The following is a 21,965-nucleotide window of genomic DNA, read 5'->3' as shown; positions in this document are numbered from 1 at the left end:
CTCCTTCCCATTCCAGTGCTTTACTGGTCACTAATTCAAAAAAATATCAGTGGAGCTTTGTGGGTTGAAACAACGATATGTTCATTGTTTCTCATTTTTGCTAGGCACATTTTCATTTTTTAGGGAGCCAAAATGTATGGTGCATATGTCTCTTAGCTGTAGGCTTGTGTTATAACTGCACACAGGAGAACGCAATGTGGATAGTAAGCAGAGGAACAGGAATTTTTGATCATCATATTCTGAGGTGCAGTTATTCTGATGTAATTATCATCCTTATACAAATTATTAGAAGCATGTTCTCCTGGCCCTTGAATTACTTCATTGAAGTGGGGCTTGAACTCCTATCAGCATGTTTTCGAAACATTTATTTCAATTGCTATTAATACATCAGCAAATGTTTTCTGTCTGAATTTCATGACATCCACATCAGTTAGGACAAGAGATATTTGTATTTTGTAGTACACCTGAGTGATTCTCCAGTGGCTTAAAATGTTTACGAGGTAGTGTGGCAGATGTTGAAGTCTTGGACTGGTTGATGAGTTATCTGTATAATCACATATACTATATTTTATTTTAGCCTTTGTGTTTGGAAAAAGTGTTGTAAGATTTGTCAAGAATTGCAGTGGCTGGGAAGAGGACATTTTTTTCAAGCTCTCTTCTACGACGGTAGTTCACTAAATACACATGCTCTCAAAGTGGCTTACCTCATTGGTCAGTTGCGCACATGGAAAATAATGTGCGCACAATAGCCTAGCAATTCTGCACACAGAGCAAAATTATTAGAGGGAACATTGGTCACAGCATACTTAACTAAAGCAGAAAAGACAGAGCTCCAAGACCTCTGGAATGACCTGTCATCAGATAAAACAGTATCTCAGAAATTATACAGCTTGGGCATAAAAATGCTCACCCATAGAGAATGTGGATCATATGAAGCAGCTGATCGTTTAACTGGTACTGCATTGTATGGTAAATCTGAAAATATAGTATGGCTAAGTCTTGGTCCAGCAAAATCTAGAAAAAGAGTTCTAAAATCATATGAAGATATAGAAACAATAGCCAAACATGATCCCAACAGCCAAGACATTTTAAAAAACAATGTATTTGACACATTCTACCCAAACAGAAGTAATACTTTGGAAAACATATGTCTATACCACATAGCCCAAAACTACACATACAAAAATAATATGAAACCTGATGAAAAAAAAGGTAAATATAGAGTGGCAAACTGTGAAGGCAGCTAGGTTAAACTCACTAAACCAAATGTAATTAATCATATCAAATTGTCATTAAAGACTCCTCAACATAAAGAAGTATATTACATGACCCTGCTACAACTCTTCAAACCATGGAGAAAAGAAGAACAATTACTAGATAACTATGACTCATATGAGGATGCTTTCAAAGCAAATGAAAGCACTATAACTGATGTAAACTTTACACAGTACAAAAAAAGTTGCACAATGAACAGCAACACGAAGAAGAACTCCAAGCCCAACTAGATAAGGACATTCCTGACAGTAGTCAACCTTTTGTAACAGGAAGCCAAGAACCACTGGGAGAACCACTAATAATAAATGATGCAGAATTAGCTATGATAGAAGTAGAAAACACCATGTGTCAGTATGAAGATAAGGAAGACTTAACTATACTACAATCAAAACTAAACAATGAGCAAAGTAGCATTTTTCAAGAAGTAACAAAACAAATTGCACATGGTGTAAAACATGAAAATAAAGAATGTTCCTGCCATAATTATAAACCTATACTACTGTACTTCAGTGGTGAAGCTGGTTCTGGCAAAACATTCCTAATCAAAATCATTAGTAAGTTCCTTCAACAATTGACAAACAACAAACTGTCAGTTGTTGTCACTGCCCCCACAGGTTTAGCTGCCTACAACATAGGTGGTGTTACATTACACCGATTACTACTATTACCAGTAGAACACCAGAACAAATTAGACTATTACAAACTTTCTGCAGAAGCTGCAATGGAATTACGCAGAGTATTGAAACAAATGAAAATGCTACTAATAGATGAAGTGAGCATGGTCCCCAACCTGATGTTAGCTTTGATTCACCTCAGATTACAAGAAGTACTCAAAACAGATTATGAAGAGCTCTTTGCAGGAAGACACATTATTGTTTTTGGAGATCTGCTTCAATTAACACCAGCAAAAGGTGAGCCTATTTTTAAAACATTAGGACACAAACTCTGCCGTAAAACTGTTGGCAGCATTGGAAATGTCAACCTTTGGCAACATTTACAATACAGAGAATTAACAGAAAACATGCGCCAATCTGCAGATCTCACTTATGCCAACATTTTAAAAAGTATCAGAGTTGGTATACATTCTAAAGAAGCAGAAGCAATATTGAAAACCCGGCACATTAATGCACTGTATGGCGATAATGCATGTGCTACAGATGTTATGGAACAATTTGCCCACAGAAATGTCAATTGTATGGCCTTAATGCCAACTCTTGCAAGCTGTTTCAAATTCAATGAAATCATGCTAAGTAAAGAAATGCAACCAATCATGGAAGTTAGAGCCACAGACAAACTTTGTGTCCATGGTATGACACTACCCATGTGTGACCAAGCCACAACAAGACTAAATAGTTTAGAAAAATCAATCTCAAACACAGCAGGCTTAGAAAAGATATTAAAATTATCCTTAAATTGCAGAGTAATGCTTAAACGTAACCTTGACGTGGACCAAGGACTAGTTAATGGAGCACTGGGTACAGTTGTTGGCTTTCAAACATACCCACGCGACAACAGAATTCAGTTTGTCAATATACTCTTTGACAAACTTTCAGAAGCAAAAAGGATAGGACGCTCAACAGCTAGATTCCTTCTCTTCAAAGATAAGTATGTACGCAGAGAACAATTTTCTCTAACTCTTGCATACGCAGTCACGATTCATAAATCACAAGGTCTTACCCTAGACAAATCAATGATAGATATTGGTAACACAGTCTTTAAAGAAGGCATGAGCTATGTAGCACTATCACGCTTTCGTACACTTGACGGTCTATTTCTAATCAACTTTGATGCAAGTAAAATAAACGCTGATATTCCTTGCATTTTAGAATACAATAGACTTCGCTCACTATACACCCCCCACCTAAACACATATTCTGTTCCACAAAAAGTAAAATGTTATAAAAGAAAAATAAATCAAACAGAAATGCAACAGGATGTCACTGCAAATCCTCCAAAGAGAGTAAAAGAAACTAATACTTCATCAAGTACCACAAGCAAAAAAGAATCAATTAGGGAAAGTAAACCAATTACTTCTTTAAAGAAGGAAGACAAACTCCAAAAGAAGCAGTTAGATACAGAACTACCTGGACCATTTAAATTCTCAAATATAGTTGGTGTAAGTTGCTACGCAAATGTAGCAGTGAATATTCTATTTCAATTACCACCAATTGTTGACAACATTTACTTACACAGAACAGACCCATTGTGTTTGCAAATGTTAGTTCTTCACAGAAATGCAGCAAACAATCCTGACAACATGTATAGTGTTTTTGGAATAAGACAACAATTGGACTACTGTGCTGGAATGGTGACATTCACTATAAATTCACAGGAAGATCCACAAGAATTTCTAATGTACTTACTACAAGTACTGGAAAACCAAAACATACCTATAAATGAAATCTTTCAGATTTCATACATGTGGAAACATACATGCACTCTCTGCAACAATGTGACACAAGAAGAAATCCCCAATGAACGCTTCATATATATATCAATACCAAATTGTGAATCCATTCCATTTCAGCGACTTGTACAAAATGCAAACCATGGTAGATTATGCTCTACGTGCAATTCAGATAATCGCTCCACGTTAGTAATACAAACACATAGTGAATATATAATACTAATGCTTCTACGTTACAATGCAGATGGTACCAAAAACAACTGCAAGCTGACTGGATTCACACATGGTCAAATATCACTTGGTAAGAAAACCTTCACAACAATAGGTATAATCTACCACGCAGGAGCCACAACCAATTCAGGGCACTACACTGCATATATAAAAAAGAAATGTGGATGGTTTGAATGTAATGATAGTACCATTACTCTAAAGCAGAGATTACCAGGAAATCTTACAAACGCTTATTTGATGTTCTTAAAACCAAAATTTGATAACTAAACTGTATTTAAACCCTAAGTAAACTTGTGTTAAAAAAATATAAACTGTTAGAATACTCCAAAAGCTATCTAACTGCTCAAAGATTCTACAACAACTAATCAGATAAATGAATACCACTAAATTAGACCAAAAAATACACAGTTAGAATACGCCAATTGGTATCTAACTGTCCCAAAATTTAACAATATCCAAATAGATAAATAAATACCACTAAAATATATAAAAAAATAGACAGTTAGAATACGCTAATTAGTATCTTACTGCTCCAAAATTTTATAATATCAAAACAAATAAATAATATGTTACTGCTCCAAAAAAATACAACAAGCCAAATTATAAAGCATTAGCCAGAAACAACAAGTGAACATTGAAAACAAACAAACAAATAAACTGTAGCATAACAGAAAAGGTTTTTTTTAATCCAACATGGATTTTTTTTTCTCCCACAGACCCAATGATTTTAGCAACAAATACAGAAACTGAACAAATTGCACAGTACTCTGATTTGTAATCTATTAAATATGAGGGTCCAAAAAAAAAAAAAGTATATTGATTATACAATTTAATAAGTCAATACAAAATACTAATACTAACATGCTATTTTCTTTTATCACAGAAATGAACAAGAAAAACATGGACTCCCGTTACTAGACCAAACAGTAAGTATACAATAATAAGGAGAACCATAGCAGCATATCACATCCATAGTATCTAATACCTTTGTTCCTTATACATTTGTTTTTCACCCAAAGTTATAAGCAAATATGAATGTGATATGCTGCGGTGATTGTTGCCAGGGCATAGAGTCTTGGGTGCATGGCCAAATGGCCATGCACCCAAGACTCTATGCCCTGGCAACAACCACCGTAGCATATCACATCCATAGAGTCAAACATTTCAACTATGGTCTATGGAAACTTTTAATATCCGCGGACATTATGAGTGTTCTTAGAACACTTTCAACTTGCCAGCGAACAATACGAACAGCGTTTTCAGGACACCCCCTACGAACATTTCAGAACAACGCAATAGTTCTTAGAACACTTTCAACTTGACAACGAACAATACGGAGAGTGTCCTCAGGACACCCCCATTTTCTTTATTTGCGAACATTTCAGGACACTGCGAGTGTTCTTAGAACACATTCAACTTGCCAGTGAACAATACGGACTACGCCTTCAGGACACCCCCTACGAACATTCCAGGACACCATAAGTGTTCTTAAAAACGTCTTCAGAACACCCCCATTTTGTTTATTTGCAAAGATTTCAGGACACCGCGAGTGTTCTTAGAACACATTCAACTTGACAGAGAACAATACGGACAGCGTCCTCAGGACACCCCTTACGAACATTCCCCGGACACCGCGAGTGTTCTTAGAAGCGTCTTCAGAACACCACCATCTTGTTTATTTGCGAACATTTCAGGACACCGCGAGTGTTCTTAGAACACATTCAACTTGACAACGAACAATACGGACAGTGTCCTCAGAACACCCCCATTTTGTTTATTTGCGAACATTTCAGGACACCATGAGTGTTCTAAGAACACATACAACTTGACAGAGAACAATACGGACAGCGTCCTCAGGAAACCCCCATTTTGTTTATTTGCGAACATTTCAGGACACTGCGAGTGTTCTTAGAACACATTCAACTTGCCAGCGAACAATACGGACTACGCCTTCAGGACATCCCCTACGAACATTCCAGGACACCAGGAGTGTTCTTAGAAGCGTCTTCAGAACACCATCATCTTGTTTATTTGTGAACATTTCAGGACACCACGAGTGTTCTTAGAACACCTTCAACTTGACAGAGAACAATACGGACAGCGTCCTCAGAACACCCCCATTTCGTTTATTTGCGAACATTTCAGGACACCATGAGTGTTCTAAGAACACATACAACTTGACAGAGAACAATACGGACAGCGTCCTCAGGACACCCCCATTTTGTTTATTTGTGAACATTTCAGGACACTGCGAGTGTTCTTAGAACACATTCAACTTGCCAGCGAACAATACGGACTACGCCTTCAGGACACCCCCTACGAACATTCCAGGACACCAGGAGTGTTCTTAGAAGCGTCTTCAGAACACCATCATCTTGTCTATTTGCGAACATTTCAGGACACCACGAGTGTTCTTAGAACACATTCAACTTGACAGAGAACAATACGGACAGCGTCCTCAGGACACCCCCATTTTGTTTATTTGCGAACATTTCAGGACACCGCGAGTGTTCTTAGAACACATTCAACTTGTCAGCCACAACCCCCATTCATATTTGCGAACATTTCAGGACACAGCGAGTTTTCGACAACGTCTTCAGAACACCCCCATTTTGTGTATTTGCGAACAATTTAGGACACCGCGAGTGTTCTTAGAACATATTCAACTTGACAACGAACAATATGGACAGCGTCCTCAGGACACCCCCATTTTGTTTATTTGGCAACATTTCAGGACACTGCGAGTGTTCTTAGAACAGTTTCAGTTTGCTTGCGAACAAAATGGACACATATTGAGTCCTCAGAACACCCCCCATTCAGTTTATTTAGAACATTTCAGAACACCCGTGGTGTCCGCAGACAAATCGAACACAAAAAGAACATCTAACACATAAAAAACACAACTTTCATCCTATCTCATACACTCCCACCCTCCCCAAACACTCCTACACACCAACACACTCTACTAAATACACATTTTGAACAAAGTTTCACCGCGCTGTCCACGGACGACCGCGAATCCAACATGGCGGGCGCTACCGAAAATCTGACGAGCTTCACGCTCCACGCCGTCCAATCAGCGAACACGTTGCATGTCCGCGAACATCACGCAAGCCGATTGGCTAATCAGGACACTGTCCGCGGAGCGAACAGGGAAGTGTGTCCACGGACCGAACACAGATATCACTCATTTTTTTTTACCTACTTTTTGGTCATTTTAAAATAAAACTACTGGACGGATTTTCACCAAATTTGCAAAAGCACACTTTCGGGACCAAGCCGCTGCTCCTGGTCCAAATTTGGTGAAAATCCGTCCAGCGGTTTGGGCTGTAGACGCGAGCAAACATTTTTTCCCATTCAGTCTATGGGAAAAAAAATGTTTTGGGACCCCACCTATAACTTTGCCCCCCCCTGGACGAATCCTCACCAAACTTTGCACAAAACATTCAGGGTGACCCAAATACTTTTTTTGCAAAGTTTGGTGAGGATCCATCCAGGGAGAGCAAAGTTATAAGCCGCCCAAAAAGTGCTCTTCCTCTGGAAACAGCAACTTAACCATAACTATGTATTTCATAATAAAATAAAACCAAGAAGATTCATGTTTTTTTCATAATGGTACTAAATGAATTCTGAATGTATTTCTAGTACACAACAAATAAAAGTGTGTAATCATTAATCATACAATAGAGGAAATAAACTTTGTGTTATAGAGTAAAATAACTCGATTCAGTTCTTCAAAATATTTAACAATATATATGTGTATATATATACAAATTTTACACTATCCTGTTTTCTACAAGTATACCTATATAACATGTGAAATACAACTGTAGACAATTTTATAAAATAACATTGTATCAAGAAAAACTTTAAAATAATCCTTTAAAAAAGAAAGGGTTGCTACAGTGTAGTATAGCAAAAAAATGCAGTTTGATTACCTTGGTTTTACATCAGCAAATTCTAAAAAGAATAGCCCGCAATCTCAATAGCTTTTGCACCCACACAGCCATTTCACTACAATGAAAATATGTTAAAATACTGCACAAACATTATTTTATATTAAATGATGACAAATTCACAGATTAATTCATGCAACCTTAATCAGGAAACCAAGACATATAACCTAACTATGTTTTCAGTTTTACAAATAAATAAATGAAGACATATCACCAGTGTAACATTATTTTGAGTATAAATCTTTTTAGTATAGTCATACCAATATTCAAATAATAGGTAGACAATACGAACCTTTGTAGGTGCAAACATATTAACACTTAGCAAAAACTACACTAATAAACTAACTAATGTAATTTCCATACTTCTAGTAAAATATGTGTACATCCTTTGTTTGGCCACCTACACACATGAGTTCATTATGACATTTCAATTTGTACCATCATATTTAAAAATTTAAAAAACTGGGAATTGTTATTCAAGCTTCTATTGCTACAGATAGTTGTGTGGATTGTGGAATACTTTTTTTATGATGTCAAAATTAATTCTAAAATATAAAAATCATGTATACATTGCCAAGTCAATACTTCTTTTATAATTTGGTACACATCGTTTTTTTTTAGCCGCCTACACACCTCAAAAGCTAATGACAATTTTCTAAAACCTTCTATAAAAAAGTGAACAACTATCATGGTTTAATGACTCAATACATTGTACAACTTTTCTGAAAATGTCCAAACTGCACATAGAACATATTTAAACTTTGAACAAAGGAACACTTCAAGTAAGCTGTTTTCATTTTTTTTATTGAATTGGAATACTTTTTTTAAATGTGTGCATACATATTTTCACCACCTACGCACAAAACAACTAAACACAGTATATCTAAATTCTTTCCCAAAACTCTTATTAGTAGTTATATCTCATTTATTTTACAAACATTGTTCTTTATAGTTTTAGTATCTACAACCTACTGTTTACTTGCTTCATATGTAAACAGTCATGACCTTCTACATCCCCTAACACTCAAAATAATGTACATGGAACCATTTATGTAACCTTGCACTTATAGGGAACACTTGTACATATTAAAATATACAGCGATTTATACAATAAAACTGAAGTAGAAGATTGTTTCATACTGTTTTTAAAATACATCCTATCAGCAATCTATCTTCGACTTTACATGAAACACATATTACCCTATTCTTCCATTTCAAACTTTTATTTTACATGTTTATATTAACAAAGAATTCAAAACATACATTTTAAAACTTTTGTTCTAATAACATTAAGTAAGCATTCTTGAAGCCTTTTGGCAATCTAGCTTGGTGTGTGACTATAGAGTCAATACAAACAAGCCAATCTACTTCTGTATGTACCCATGTTGTGAAATGTCCACAGTGATTGGATTCCCCCTCATGAAAAATAATTGCACATGTATCAAACATTTTAATACATGTGCTAATACAATAATACAATACAATACTAATAGAAACTTGACTATTTACAAAATGCATTACTGACGTGTTAATTTTCCTACCAGTTACTGCATTTGCATGTCATGGAATACTTTAGTTAGAAGATCAGAACAATATAGACTTTTCAGATCAGGGATAGGAACCTATACAAATCTTTCAGAAAGATCCTGAGTACTGTAATCTTTCTTACTTTGTGGGCACATATGAATCCACTTGTAACATATTCCTACATACCTATCTACACTAATACTTTCCTGCACTAATAAATCAAAGACAGTCATTACAAATTCTTGACTATATTCCTGTGTATTTTGAGAACATGTTTGATTTCCACTTGTAACAGCTACTACATTTCGGATTGACATTGCTGAATGTGTACCGTAGGTTTTTCACCTACAGATATTTTAAGAAATGAAAGTTCCACACATTGCTGCTTCTCTGCTGTGGAAGCTACTTCTCACATCAATTGAGTCATTTGAAACAACATACACAAAGCTGCATTACAATAGCATTCAACTCCTGTTTCATTACTAAATCTGCAATGAGAGTATGTTAAAGTTGAACAACTCTCCAACCCGGGTAGATTCACTTGTTTGTTAGCGTTAAGAGGAATGATTTTATTTGAATGTACTTTCACTGACTCATGTTTCCTCACTAAGAGCTTAGCAGTTACAGGTATAAGGTTCAGGTGAGGAGCATACAGTACAAGTAACCTATTATATTCTTTAATGCAAGAAATGTCAGCTGTCACTTTTCCTTCACCAAGTTTATTAAAAATAAACCTTCTATATTTTTCACATGTGACAACGCTACGTATGACATGCCTTCTTTAAACACTGTATGACCAATGTCAATAAGTGCTGCTCCTAAACTCTTGTGATTTATGAATAGTTATTAGATATGCAGAACACAATGGAAACTGCGCTCTTTTCACAAATGTATCCTTCAAAAGCATGAAATGTGCAGAGGTCTGAGAAATCAAATGAGATTCTGCTACACGATCAAACTTTACTTCAACATGTTCAATATATGTACTGTGAGGAAAAGTGTGAAATGCATTCACTCTTTCCATTGCTCCATTGACTAGACCAAGTCCTACATCGCAGTTCCTCTTTAACATTACTTGTGCATTAATGCACAGTTTTAAAACTGTTACCAGACCTTCTGTTTTAGAAATTGAATTCTCTAGTTAACCTAATCAAGCTCTCTTATTCAACTCTAATGGCATATAACATGACCATCTAAAACATCACATGATTTTATCTCCACAATATTTTGCTTCTCTGACAGTCACATTGTAGAGTTAAACTTGTTACACTCTGCAAGTGTGCACATCAAAGCAACACAAGAAATGTTTCTTTCCTTAAGAGTCAACATGACATCAGACAGACTGCAATCTGCAGGAAACATGTTAAAAATCAGTTTTCCGCTTGAGACTGCGTTCACATTCTCTTCAAGAATGCCTATACGAATCTCATTAAGCATTTCTGCATACTCTAAGTGTGAAGATTGCCTCACATTAATGGTAAGCTCCTGGAATTCAAAACAATTCCAAAGGTTAAAATGACTAATACTTCCTATACTTTTTTGACTATCCTTAGATTGCAGCATTTTGATAACTGATTGACTTATCACAGGAGTTAATTGAGACAAGTTTCCAAAAACAAGTACATGTTTACCTCCAAACAAAACATTGTAGTCCGTCTTCAAAACCACTTTCATTCGCAAGTGAATGAAAGCCAGCATCAAGTTAGACATCATACTTACTTCATCTACAATCAAGATTTACATTTTCTAAGAATTTTTCCTACTTCTTGTGCTTCACTTGATACAAGTTTTTGATATTCTAGTTTGCTGTAATGCTCCACTGGTAGCATCAACAGTCAATATAAAGTAACAGCTCCTACATTAAATGCTGCTAAATCTGTTGGAGCAGTTACAGTATATGACAAAGAGCAATCTATTACATTTTGGATCATAGCTCTTGTTGCATGAATTAAAAATGTCCATTAACATACAACAATACAGGTTTGTATTTCACACAAGAACATTCATGCTTGTCATGCTGTAACCCATGTAAGACACTGGGCCTCATCACGAGTTGGGCGGTAACGCCGGCGCTATTAGTGCCGGCGCTAATAGCCCTATCGCCGAACCCCCCGGCGCTAAACACTTTAAACACTTGTGTATAGGCGCGTTACAAATGCCAAATCATATCATATCATATCAATAGTGCCAGATCACAGGTTTGGCGTAACGGGTATTGCCCATTCCCCATTGAGCCCATTCGGGAATTCCCCATTCCCCATTGGGCTCAATGGGGAAATTTCGCGCTCGTACCGCCGGCGGGTTTCCCACCGGCGGTAAGAGCGTGAAATTTTGGCAGATTTCCCCCCAGCTAAGAGCTGGGCGGAAATCAGCTGAAGCTGTGATTTGGCAGACTGTAAATGCAGCGGTAATAGCGCTACCGCCACATTTAAGGGTTACCACCAAACTCGTGATGAGGCCCGCTATCTTTAATTTTGTAATAAACTTCTTTTTGCTCTACATTAAGTTTACTAACTGTTTCATCACAATTCACATCTGCAACTTAAGTTTGTTGCATTGTACTTTCTATTCTTCCATGGCAAGCTCAACTTCAGTTTGAATAATTGGCTCACCAAGCACATTTTGACTTCCTGCTGCCGAATCTTGACTTCCCTCGTGAGTCTCTTTTGACAGTTCAGCCTCCAAAAGTTCTTCTTGCCGTTGTTCTTTCTCCAGTAACTCCAAATACTCCTCACATTTTGGATATGTAATGAAGCCTTTTTTTTTTACCAAACAATGATTCTTCGAAAGTTTAAAAACTCCAAAAGACAAAAATAAAATAATTCCTTTTTCTTTGCTGTTTGGCAAGACAGTTTCATGTGGTTGATAAGACTTGCCTTCCATGTCTCACTGGACAACCAGTACATCCATGTACTTTAAACCGTCCTCTGTCACTGTTTGCTTCAATATTTGGACACGAGTAGCATTCATATAAACAAAGATCCTCCAACACTACAGATTGATTTGGATAATATGTATCAATCAAATTGGTTTTCAGAATCTCCGTACTGTCAGGTACTGCTTTAGCTAACTGCTGAATTTTACTCAAAGGCTTCATTACCCGATTTCTAGAACTAGCTGGGCCAAGACTTAACCTAAGTGCATTCATGATTTATAAATCTGCCCACACCTTAGCTGCATTGCTCTTTTCAGCTTTTGTTATGCATGCTGTAACATAACGAGCAACAACTGTTGTATCATTAGCAATATACTCTACATCAGTATTTGCATTCCAAAGCTGAGCAATGACAGCATTGTAATCATTAAAGGATTGGAATTCCTTGTTTCTTCTTAAATTATTTTATTTTTGGTGACTTACCCATAACATGTTGTTGAACAGATGACATTCAACTATTCACTCGACCAACTGGTGTCACAGGCCTTGGAAAGTCAAATCTCCACTGAGTTTAGTACTTCTCTTTACTTTTTTATTTTCTCTGACAGTACTTTCCACATGAGTGCTTTGAAACCATTCCACCTTGTTCCGTACATCAGAATTCACATGCTGAGCAGGAATGGAACAAGTAACATAATTTTCTATGAAGTCCATCAGAGCACCATCACTTTCTTTACCAAACTGAGGAGATTCTTTAATCCACAAAAGCATATGTATATGTGCAGTCCAAGCATATCTAGATATGGAGCCCAACATGCTTGGTACTCTTTCCTCCAAAGTAAATGTTCCACAGTGCTTAATGGCCCATTTTCTTTATTACATATAAAGTGTAACATGGCTAAAAATCTATGATGAAAGAACCTTGATACACTTACAGGGTCCATGTCTTCGTTCTGTGGATTACTTTAACAAATCCACTCTGCAAGGTCATCCCAACCATACTCAGCGCAACTTAAAGTCACAAACCAATTTGGAGGGCCCAGGTTTCTGATCATGTATCTAACCTTGGAGTGTCTAGATTACAAATATTCCTTGGTTCCTCTCATTATAGCAAGCATATTGGCAAGTTAACCCTCTAAAACTTCATTTTTTTCTTTCACCTGTTGCAGCATCTCACATGCAGAAACATTTTGAAATCTAGTTCCGGTCTGAAGTGTATGAGCAACAGCACAACATAATGTTGAAAATGAACTTTCATACAATTAGTGAAAAACATATTCAACATTGATGCGGAATCGGGAATCTTCAGTATACATTCTTGTACAACAATATTCTGAAGAAGATATTCAAAACTTCCAATCATCCAATCTACCTTCTGTATTAGTACGAAAAGCATAGGGACATAATGATCTTCTAACATCTTTTCCCAGACACTGATTGGTGCACCTTTCATTGCTTCATTTGATACAATTCTAAACTGTCACCCATGACTTCATTTGACTGTAGAGGATGAATAGTGTAATGTTCATACAATCTATTTCCTTCTGCAACAGATAGACATTGGAACTGACCTTCACTGCTTTTGTTTTTTGATTCAACATCAAGCATAGACAAGTCTGGTAGAGTAAGGCTGCCTTTGTATAAATCATTGTGCGCCAATAAAAACGCCAATGCGTTTTTCACCTTTCCAATATCTATAAGCTGCTGTCAAATGCTTTTATCTTTAGTGGCAACACAATTTACTAAAACAAACAAAGAATCTGCAATGGTATGCTTCACTCCTAGAGTGTTCACATATTCTTCCAAGTTGAGAGGTAAATACACAACTTTGCCTCTCACTCATTGCACTGATTATTTAGGCAGATTTGCCATCTTTGTTAGCAATCTAACAATAACTTGGAAAGGACAAACAGTTTGCAATCCAATCACTTCAAACATGTTACATTTCTGAAGCACAACAGGGATATCTGGCGCTACCATGTTGTTCAAAACACTTCTAGGAGGAATACTTATTCAATTATAAACCAACACAGTTTCTACAAACATAAAGTGCCTCACTTGTGTCAAATCGTTCTTCTACGAACGTATACAGATAAAGTGCTTTCCAAACATCTTGTACACTGTGTTTAGTTTTCTCCTCAATGTACACTAGTTGCACTTGAGACTTATAAAAACTGTGTCAACAAGATCTACAAACAATGTTAGGTCTTTCAGTAGAAGGCAACTCAAACATCGCAATTTATTTTTTATACTGTTGAAAAATCAGATCCTTTGAAACCATAGGATCATCATTTTCACTTCCTGTAAGTGTTTCATCTATGTACACATACTCTTTTAAATGCATGATATTTATCATTTGCATTGTAGAAACTAAACTTTCTACAGTTCCAGTCAGAAGTGTTTGATTTAAAAGTGCAAGAGACATACTTGGTGTTTTACACTCATACAGTTCAACGATAAGGTATTTCATTTTAGTATGATGTGAATCCAGCATCCGTATATGATGAAACTGACTCTTACATCTACTTTCATCAAGACAAGCTAGAGAGTGACCCAGAAGTCCTATTTCTTTCTCAAACTTTACAGTCATCCATACTCTGTAGCATCTTGATCTGTATTTGAACATTATTATTTTTTGTGCAAATCTTACAAAAATCTCTTTAATACTTTACATGAAAATGTATCAATATTGCACACAAAATTAAACATCCATACCTCACAATGCTTTTTAGGTTTTATTATAGACTGGCCTAAACTTTCCATTTCTGTATTATTAGACCTTAGGATTTCTTATTTTTCAGAAATCACACCATTTCGGACTTCATAGCTACGTCCACTCTCATCAATAGCTAGGGGAACATTCTTTCCTTGAATGTAACTCTCTTCATTAAAAAATCTTTCAGTATGAGAGGTGTGTTTCCACTCTCCACCAAACACATCACAAAAGTTGTACAGTGTAAGTACATGTATTCTTTTATATTTGTATAGAATGGAGTAGTCACCTTAAGTAATTTCTTAATTTTATTCAATATGAAAATTTACAATTTTCTTTTCTTATGAAAAGCTTTTTTAATTTTTACTTCTACTTTTTCTTTTGAAAAAAATGCTTTACCACATATCTAGGTTTTGGTATCACACTTCTCCAAAGATTTGTAAAAACTCAACATTGGTAAAATTTCTTCAGTTGGCACATCTCCTTTTTGAAATTGCAGATTTTGAAAAGTATTTTTTTCGATAACAGGTATTGTATTATCTACAGTATTTGTACCTACAGATTTAAGAACACTACTTTTTAAAATATTATATTTCAAAACTTGACTTCCCTGCACACAATTCTTTTTTATGGCACATTGTTGTTGCTTTCTAAAGGCATCTCACAAAAAAGCTGTAAAAACGAAATTTGGATGGTAAAAAGGTCAGTCGTTGTGTTTCTTTACATTGCCAATATATACCATGAAATGTTCTTTATATAAAATGTATTCAGTATATTTAGGTTTGTAAATTAATACACTTTATAGGTATTACTTGAAAAGTAAGGTTTTCCAAATTTATGTCAGTGTTTTCTGAGGAGTGTTCAAGCAGTAGCACATGGTATGCTATAGTTATAGATGAAACAAAATACATTTCCCATGTCAAATGTCCTTCCTTCTTTCTCTATATGTATGACCTGGCAATTCCCTTAGTTGGCCATATATTTCATTTCATATGTGCATCCCTTTTTATGATTTCCAAGGCTGTAAAACAAATGGCCACTATCGCCTATACAATTACCTCATGTTTCATGCAGTATTACCATCTTGAAAATGTACTGTTCCAACCACAAATGCATCACAAACTGAGAAACTCAATTACCATCCATCCAAACTCTACTTTGCTTATCTTATTTACACTACATGCAATCCTTCACACACTTAAAAGGTATGTCAACCTACTAGACAAAAGACATTCCTTCACCAGAAATTTGAAAGCAGGGCATGTGCTCTTCTCTCTCTACATTAATTGATCACTATAAACTAAAGGTGTAAAGTGTGAATCTTAGACCTCAGCACAGTAAACAAGGCATACATTAGTATACAATTCACATTCATAAAGGTGTTGCACAATAACCTGTTACACATCTTTGCTTTTATGTACCAACCTACAATTCATGCATGTCTGGTGTGTCCTCAATTCATGAGGAAGGTGATAAGAGAATAGAGCTGCAAGATAATACACTGCCACTTAGTGGCTCCACCCAGCTCCTATGTTTACGCCTTTCAAGCCTCTACTTAAGAAATGTAGGTCAACTCCAGGCCACACAGCATTGAGTATACTGTTGATTCCATTACTGGGCCCTGCCACACCATTGCTTCTCCAACCACCAATTTATTCAGAACTCCTTAGGCGTGCTCATCAAAGAACATGCAAAGTCATGCACCTCACCTGTTTGCACCTATTCAAGCGTCATAGGGCTAATGGCTTGACACGCTATTCTGCATTTCACCTACAAACTAATTGCTACAACTGCTAGTCAACAATGGATATCAGCATGAATGTCCTCCCTCCACTGCCCATCCACACTCTCACTAGGGTTTAAATGGCCAAGTGTCCTGAGCAGCCCCAGAAAGCTACCCACATCAATAATACCCTTGTCCCCATCCCATTCAACATTTCTTCAGTAATACCTGACATACTGTAACCATAACTTCGGAGTTCAACTCTGAAACTACTTCTAAAGAGAAGAAATGTCTGCTGGAACTTACCAATTGAAATTAACTTTCCCTGTAACATTGTAGAATCCATGAATTACCACAAATAAAAAAAATATATTTGCCAACATGAAAACCAAGTTAGCATTTATCAGCTACACTCCATCATGTGACTTTCTCATATTTAAGGCTACATTCAAAATCATCCTCAAATCTAACACAAAAGTCGTTACAAATATGGGATCACAGTGACAAGCTTGCTATCCAGCTTCAAAGCACAAACATAGCAGCAATAATTGACAAGGGTAGAGGTATGATGCTTGTTTAGTTATCAAAATTACTATGCACCCCTATTCAAGTTACATCTCCCTATGTCAGTGCATAACATATGAGATTACATAGCATGAAAACCAAATAGGTTCAGCCCTTCCAAAGCACACCATTTCTAAGCATAATTTGAAACTGCCAAAAATGGTTGCTGATTATTATTGCTAAATTACTAACAACAATTAGATGGGAGTGGAAATACTGCAGTATAAAAGAATGCCCCATGTAGACCTCTCCTCTAAGTGCTTGAGTAATGTGGGATGCTATTCAGCAGCTCATATACCGTAAATAAGATGAGAAAAGTAGAGTTTCACTAGGTGGGCATTAAGTTTATTGAGTTGTGATATATCTGTGGGTCGCACAGTACAATTTTTGAATGTAAGCCTAAATGAAAAGTGAGCTAATCGTATACGCCAGAATACCCATTTCTTTCATAACCTAACAATTCATGATAAAGAAGTCACATATTAAGAGAAATATATGCATAACCTGTCATTTGCAAACTCATACCTATATAGAAAGAGTCAAACACATGTTATACATTACGGCATAAAAGCTGAAATGCAAACTATAAGACCCTACCCACTTTGCCACTATAAATTCACCTTCTTCACTTTCCTCCATAATTTCTCAGAAACCCTTTAACTAGTGTATTTTGCCTGAAATGCAAAAAGACTTTAATAATACTTGGCATACTTAGCCATAACTTCATATTACAATTCCCATACCACTTTTCAAGAGAAGAATTGTTCACTCCAAACTTACCAGTTCAAATTACCTTTCCCAGTAAGCTAGCAGAATCCACACATCTCCACAAATAAGCAAAAGAACATTGTTGAACATCATAACCAAGTTAGCATTCGTCATGTGCACTGCCTGATAAAACTTCTCAAATTTAAAGGCACATTCATACACTTGTACAATTCTTTTTTTTGTATTCTTTATTTATCTTATTCACACAGTACATGCAAGATATAATACATCCAAACTCAACACAAAATACAGTATATCTCGCACATACATCTTATAGAGTTTATCATACCCCAGAAAATTCAACAAGGAAATATTCATAGATTAAACAAATTCATATGCACTGGGGTCATACTGCATTTACAAATGAAACAATCCAATACAAAAGAAAATTCAAATTACCAACATACAAACATAAAACATATGATATGATATATGATGTGATATGATAGTTTATTTATATAGCGCCTATACACAATGTGTTTCAAAGCGCTTCAAGGCAAGGGAGGGAACAAGGGAAAATACAACCACATTCTTACAGGCCATGAACAGTAAGGATGTGAAATTAACTATCGTACTCAGCCTGACGACATTTCAGATAGTGCAAGAGCTAAGACATAGATAAGGAAGGGAGGGGGAGAGTGGGAAGGAAATGGAAACAGACAGACGACTACCGTACTAGGCCTGACGCCATTTCTGGTAGAACCGGAGAAAAACAAAAGGTGAGGGAGAGGGGTGCAGAAAGGGAGGGGAGGAACAAAACAAGCGACTATCATACTAGGCCTGACGACATTTCAGATAGTGCTGGAGGGGTGGTGGGGAGGAAAAAAACAGTAATGGAAGGGTGGAGGAAACAGACGAGGTTGCTATCATATTAGGTCCAGGGACAATTCTGATAGATTAAGTGCATAGAAGAAAGTAAGGGGAGGAGATAGGAAAAGGGAGAAGGGAAAGGAGGAGAGAAAAGAGAGTAAGCAGTCAAAAAGAGTGGAGAAGCAAGAGTGGAGAGCGAATACAATTGCAGAAGTCAGTAGTAACACATAATGTTGCAAGCCAGGATACAAGATGAAGATGGGAACAGCATGATTCAGGGCCACCATGAGTACAAGATGCAAAGGAAGTCCAGCATGAGAGTTGAGAAAGAGTGACGCACCGTGAATGAATGAAGTCCATAAAAGTCAAATCCAGCATTGGCCACAAGACAGTGATGGTGAAGGAAGGCACCAGGTGAGCGGGCCTTGCTAAGTGGTGAAAAAGAGCAGCAGGCAGGAAGGTACCAGGTGGGCGGGGCTTAGGCCAGGTGACCTAGATCCACTTGCACCTTCTCCCCATCTGCAAAGGAAAAGAAGCTGGAGGGCTCCTTAAGTAGGGAAACAGAGCGGCAAGCAGGAAGGCACCAGGTGGGCGTGGCTTGCTAAGTGGTGAAAAAGAGCGGCAAGCAGAAAGTCACCAGTTGGGCGGGGCTTGCTAAGTGGTGAAAAAGAGCGGCAGGCAGGAAGGCACCAGGTGGGCGGGGCTTAGGCCAGGTGACCTAGATGCACTTGCACCTGCTCCCCATCTGCAAATGAAAAGAAGCTGGTGGGCTCCTTAAGTAGGGAAACAGAGCGGCAGGCAGGAAGGCACCAGCTGGGCGGGGCTTAGGCCAGGTGACCTAGATCCACTTGCACCTGCTCCCCATCTGCAAAGGAAAAGAAGCTGTAGGGCTCCTTAAGTAGGGAAACAGAGCTGCAAGAGGGAAGGCACCAGGTGGGCGTGGCTTGCTAAGTGGTGAAAAAGAGCGGGAAGCAGAAAGGCACCAGGTGGGCGGAAACATACACTACAGCAAACATGACAAACACAAATACAAGTAAACATTTCCTTAGAGTAATCATGTACTATTACCATATAAATCAATAAAAGATCTCCACAATATCCAATACTCCTCTTCCTTACCCCTCCTCTCATACAATTCTAACACAGTAGAAAATCACCAATATAGGGTCACAGAAAACACATTAATATCCAACTACAAAGTACATACACAGCTGAAATATTTGTCAAGGGTAGAGTTATGCTGCTTGGTTCGCAGGGTTTCCGTGCGCGTGACGTCCCGGTGCCCTGCGGCAATTTCAAAGGGTAAGTAAGGATGAGAACGCTTGTTAAGTGAGCGTTCCACTAACTGTTGTTCTTGACCCGGTCAGACAACAACAACGTACACTTTCCATAAAATGAAGGTCCTACATAAAACTTATTATGGATTACTTTATATCATTATCTCTGTTTACAGCATCATGCATTGATGACTCCAAGCTCCCAGGAAAAGAGACTCTGCATACCACTGTTATGTGTATCAGTTTACTTAGCTCCCTTAACTATGGAGCATACATTAACACTGAATTCTCCACATATTTTCTGTTTTTTTCTAGATGTCGTTAGGTTTTAAAAGCAGTCATGTAAACATACTGTGATTCTCCATTTTGGCTTTTTGGGGAAACATTTGCTTGAATTATACTTGTGGACTTCTGACTAGTTTTCTTGTTTCCATTTTCTTTTTTCTGTGCTTTGGTTGCACCAATTATGGGGTATGTATCTGTATGCATCATATTCTTTTGTGATATATGGTTTTGATTTGTTTATATATTATTGCATTATATTTTTGGTAACCTGTATAACATTATAACAATAGTGTCCAGCCCTGATCATGGACTGCATTCCGAAGTGCATTGGCAATTTTTTGGGAGACTCGCTGGATGTATACTACTTTTCATGATGAAATAAGTGACATTGGGATATTTTCATATGGATTCATGAATTATTATTTAGAAACTACTTAAAAAATAATAATGTTATTTAATTGGTGCAAACAGCTGCGACTTTCATATAGGGTTTAGCGAGAGTGTATCATTAGTTAAGGGGCAACTCTTAGCTTCCAGATGTGTAGAAATGATGCAAAACATTGTTCCTCCACTTACATTTCTCCAAAGTCCAGGAGATCCTCAAGTACCCTGGAAAAGATGGAAGAAATCATTTGAACATTTGAGCACAGCAGCTGTGTGTGGGACTGACTTCAGTGAATAGAGGAAGAAATCACTCTTAATGCACTGCCTGTGAACAGCTGGTCAAGAAAAATGTGATGACCTGCTTGACTTACGAGATGACGAAGCTGATGGACTCAATGAAAACGAGAAGTGCATAATGAAATTAGATAAGTATGACAATTAAGGACATTGTCCATGGTCTCCACGGGTGCTGCATCTGCACCTGGCCCCCATTCCACCAGGGAGCCAGGCCATGATTACCCCCACAACAACAACGAAGTCCAGAGAAGCCTGGACCACCTGAAGCTGGCCACCACCATGCGGAGAACACTGCTGTAATCCCAGCCTGACTCCAGCATGCTCTCACCCGACTGGCTTAGATGTAGTCGTATCCAGGCAGTGCCTAGCTGGGAGGCGAAGCCGGCCTGCAGACAAGGCTTGCAAGTAAGGCCATTGTCCATGGTCTCTGCCGGTGCCTGATTTGCACTTGACCCCCATTCCACGAGGGAGCCAAGCCAAGATTGCCTCCACAACAGCAACGAAGTCCAGAGCAGCTTGGACCACCTGAAGATGGCCACTATCATGTGGGGAACACTGCAGTGCTCCCAGCCTGCCTCCAGCCTGCTCTCAACCGATTGGATAACGTGTAGCCCTATCCAGGCAGTGCTTAGCCAGGAGGTGAAGCCAGTCTGCAGACAACGCTTGCAAGTAAGGCCATTGTTTGTGGTCTCTGCTGGTCTCAGCCAGCAAAGTGATGAAACATTACCTGACGCCTACTATCCTTCTTTAGCCTGACACCTTCCCGCCTCACCCTATGTGCTTTCAGGCCATGCTTACACTTACTATGTCACCATTTGTCACAGTCTTGCTTGTACCTATCTGCCACCACCTACAACCTTCCTCCACCCCTCT

The sequence above is a fragment of the Ambystoma mexicanum genome, chromosome 5p (assembly GCF_040938575.1).
Source record: "Ambystoma mexicanum isolate Mex_15411 chromosome 5p, UKY_AmexF1_1, whole genome shotgun sequence".
In the NCBI taxonomy this organism is placed as follows: domain Eukaryota; kingdom Metazoa; phylum Chordata; class Amphibia; order Caudata; family Ambystomatidae; genus Ambystoma; species Ambystoma mexicanum.
The sequence above is the reverse complement of the archived record's forward strand: the minus strand, read 5'-3'. Positions refer to the sequence as shown.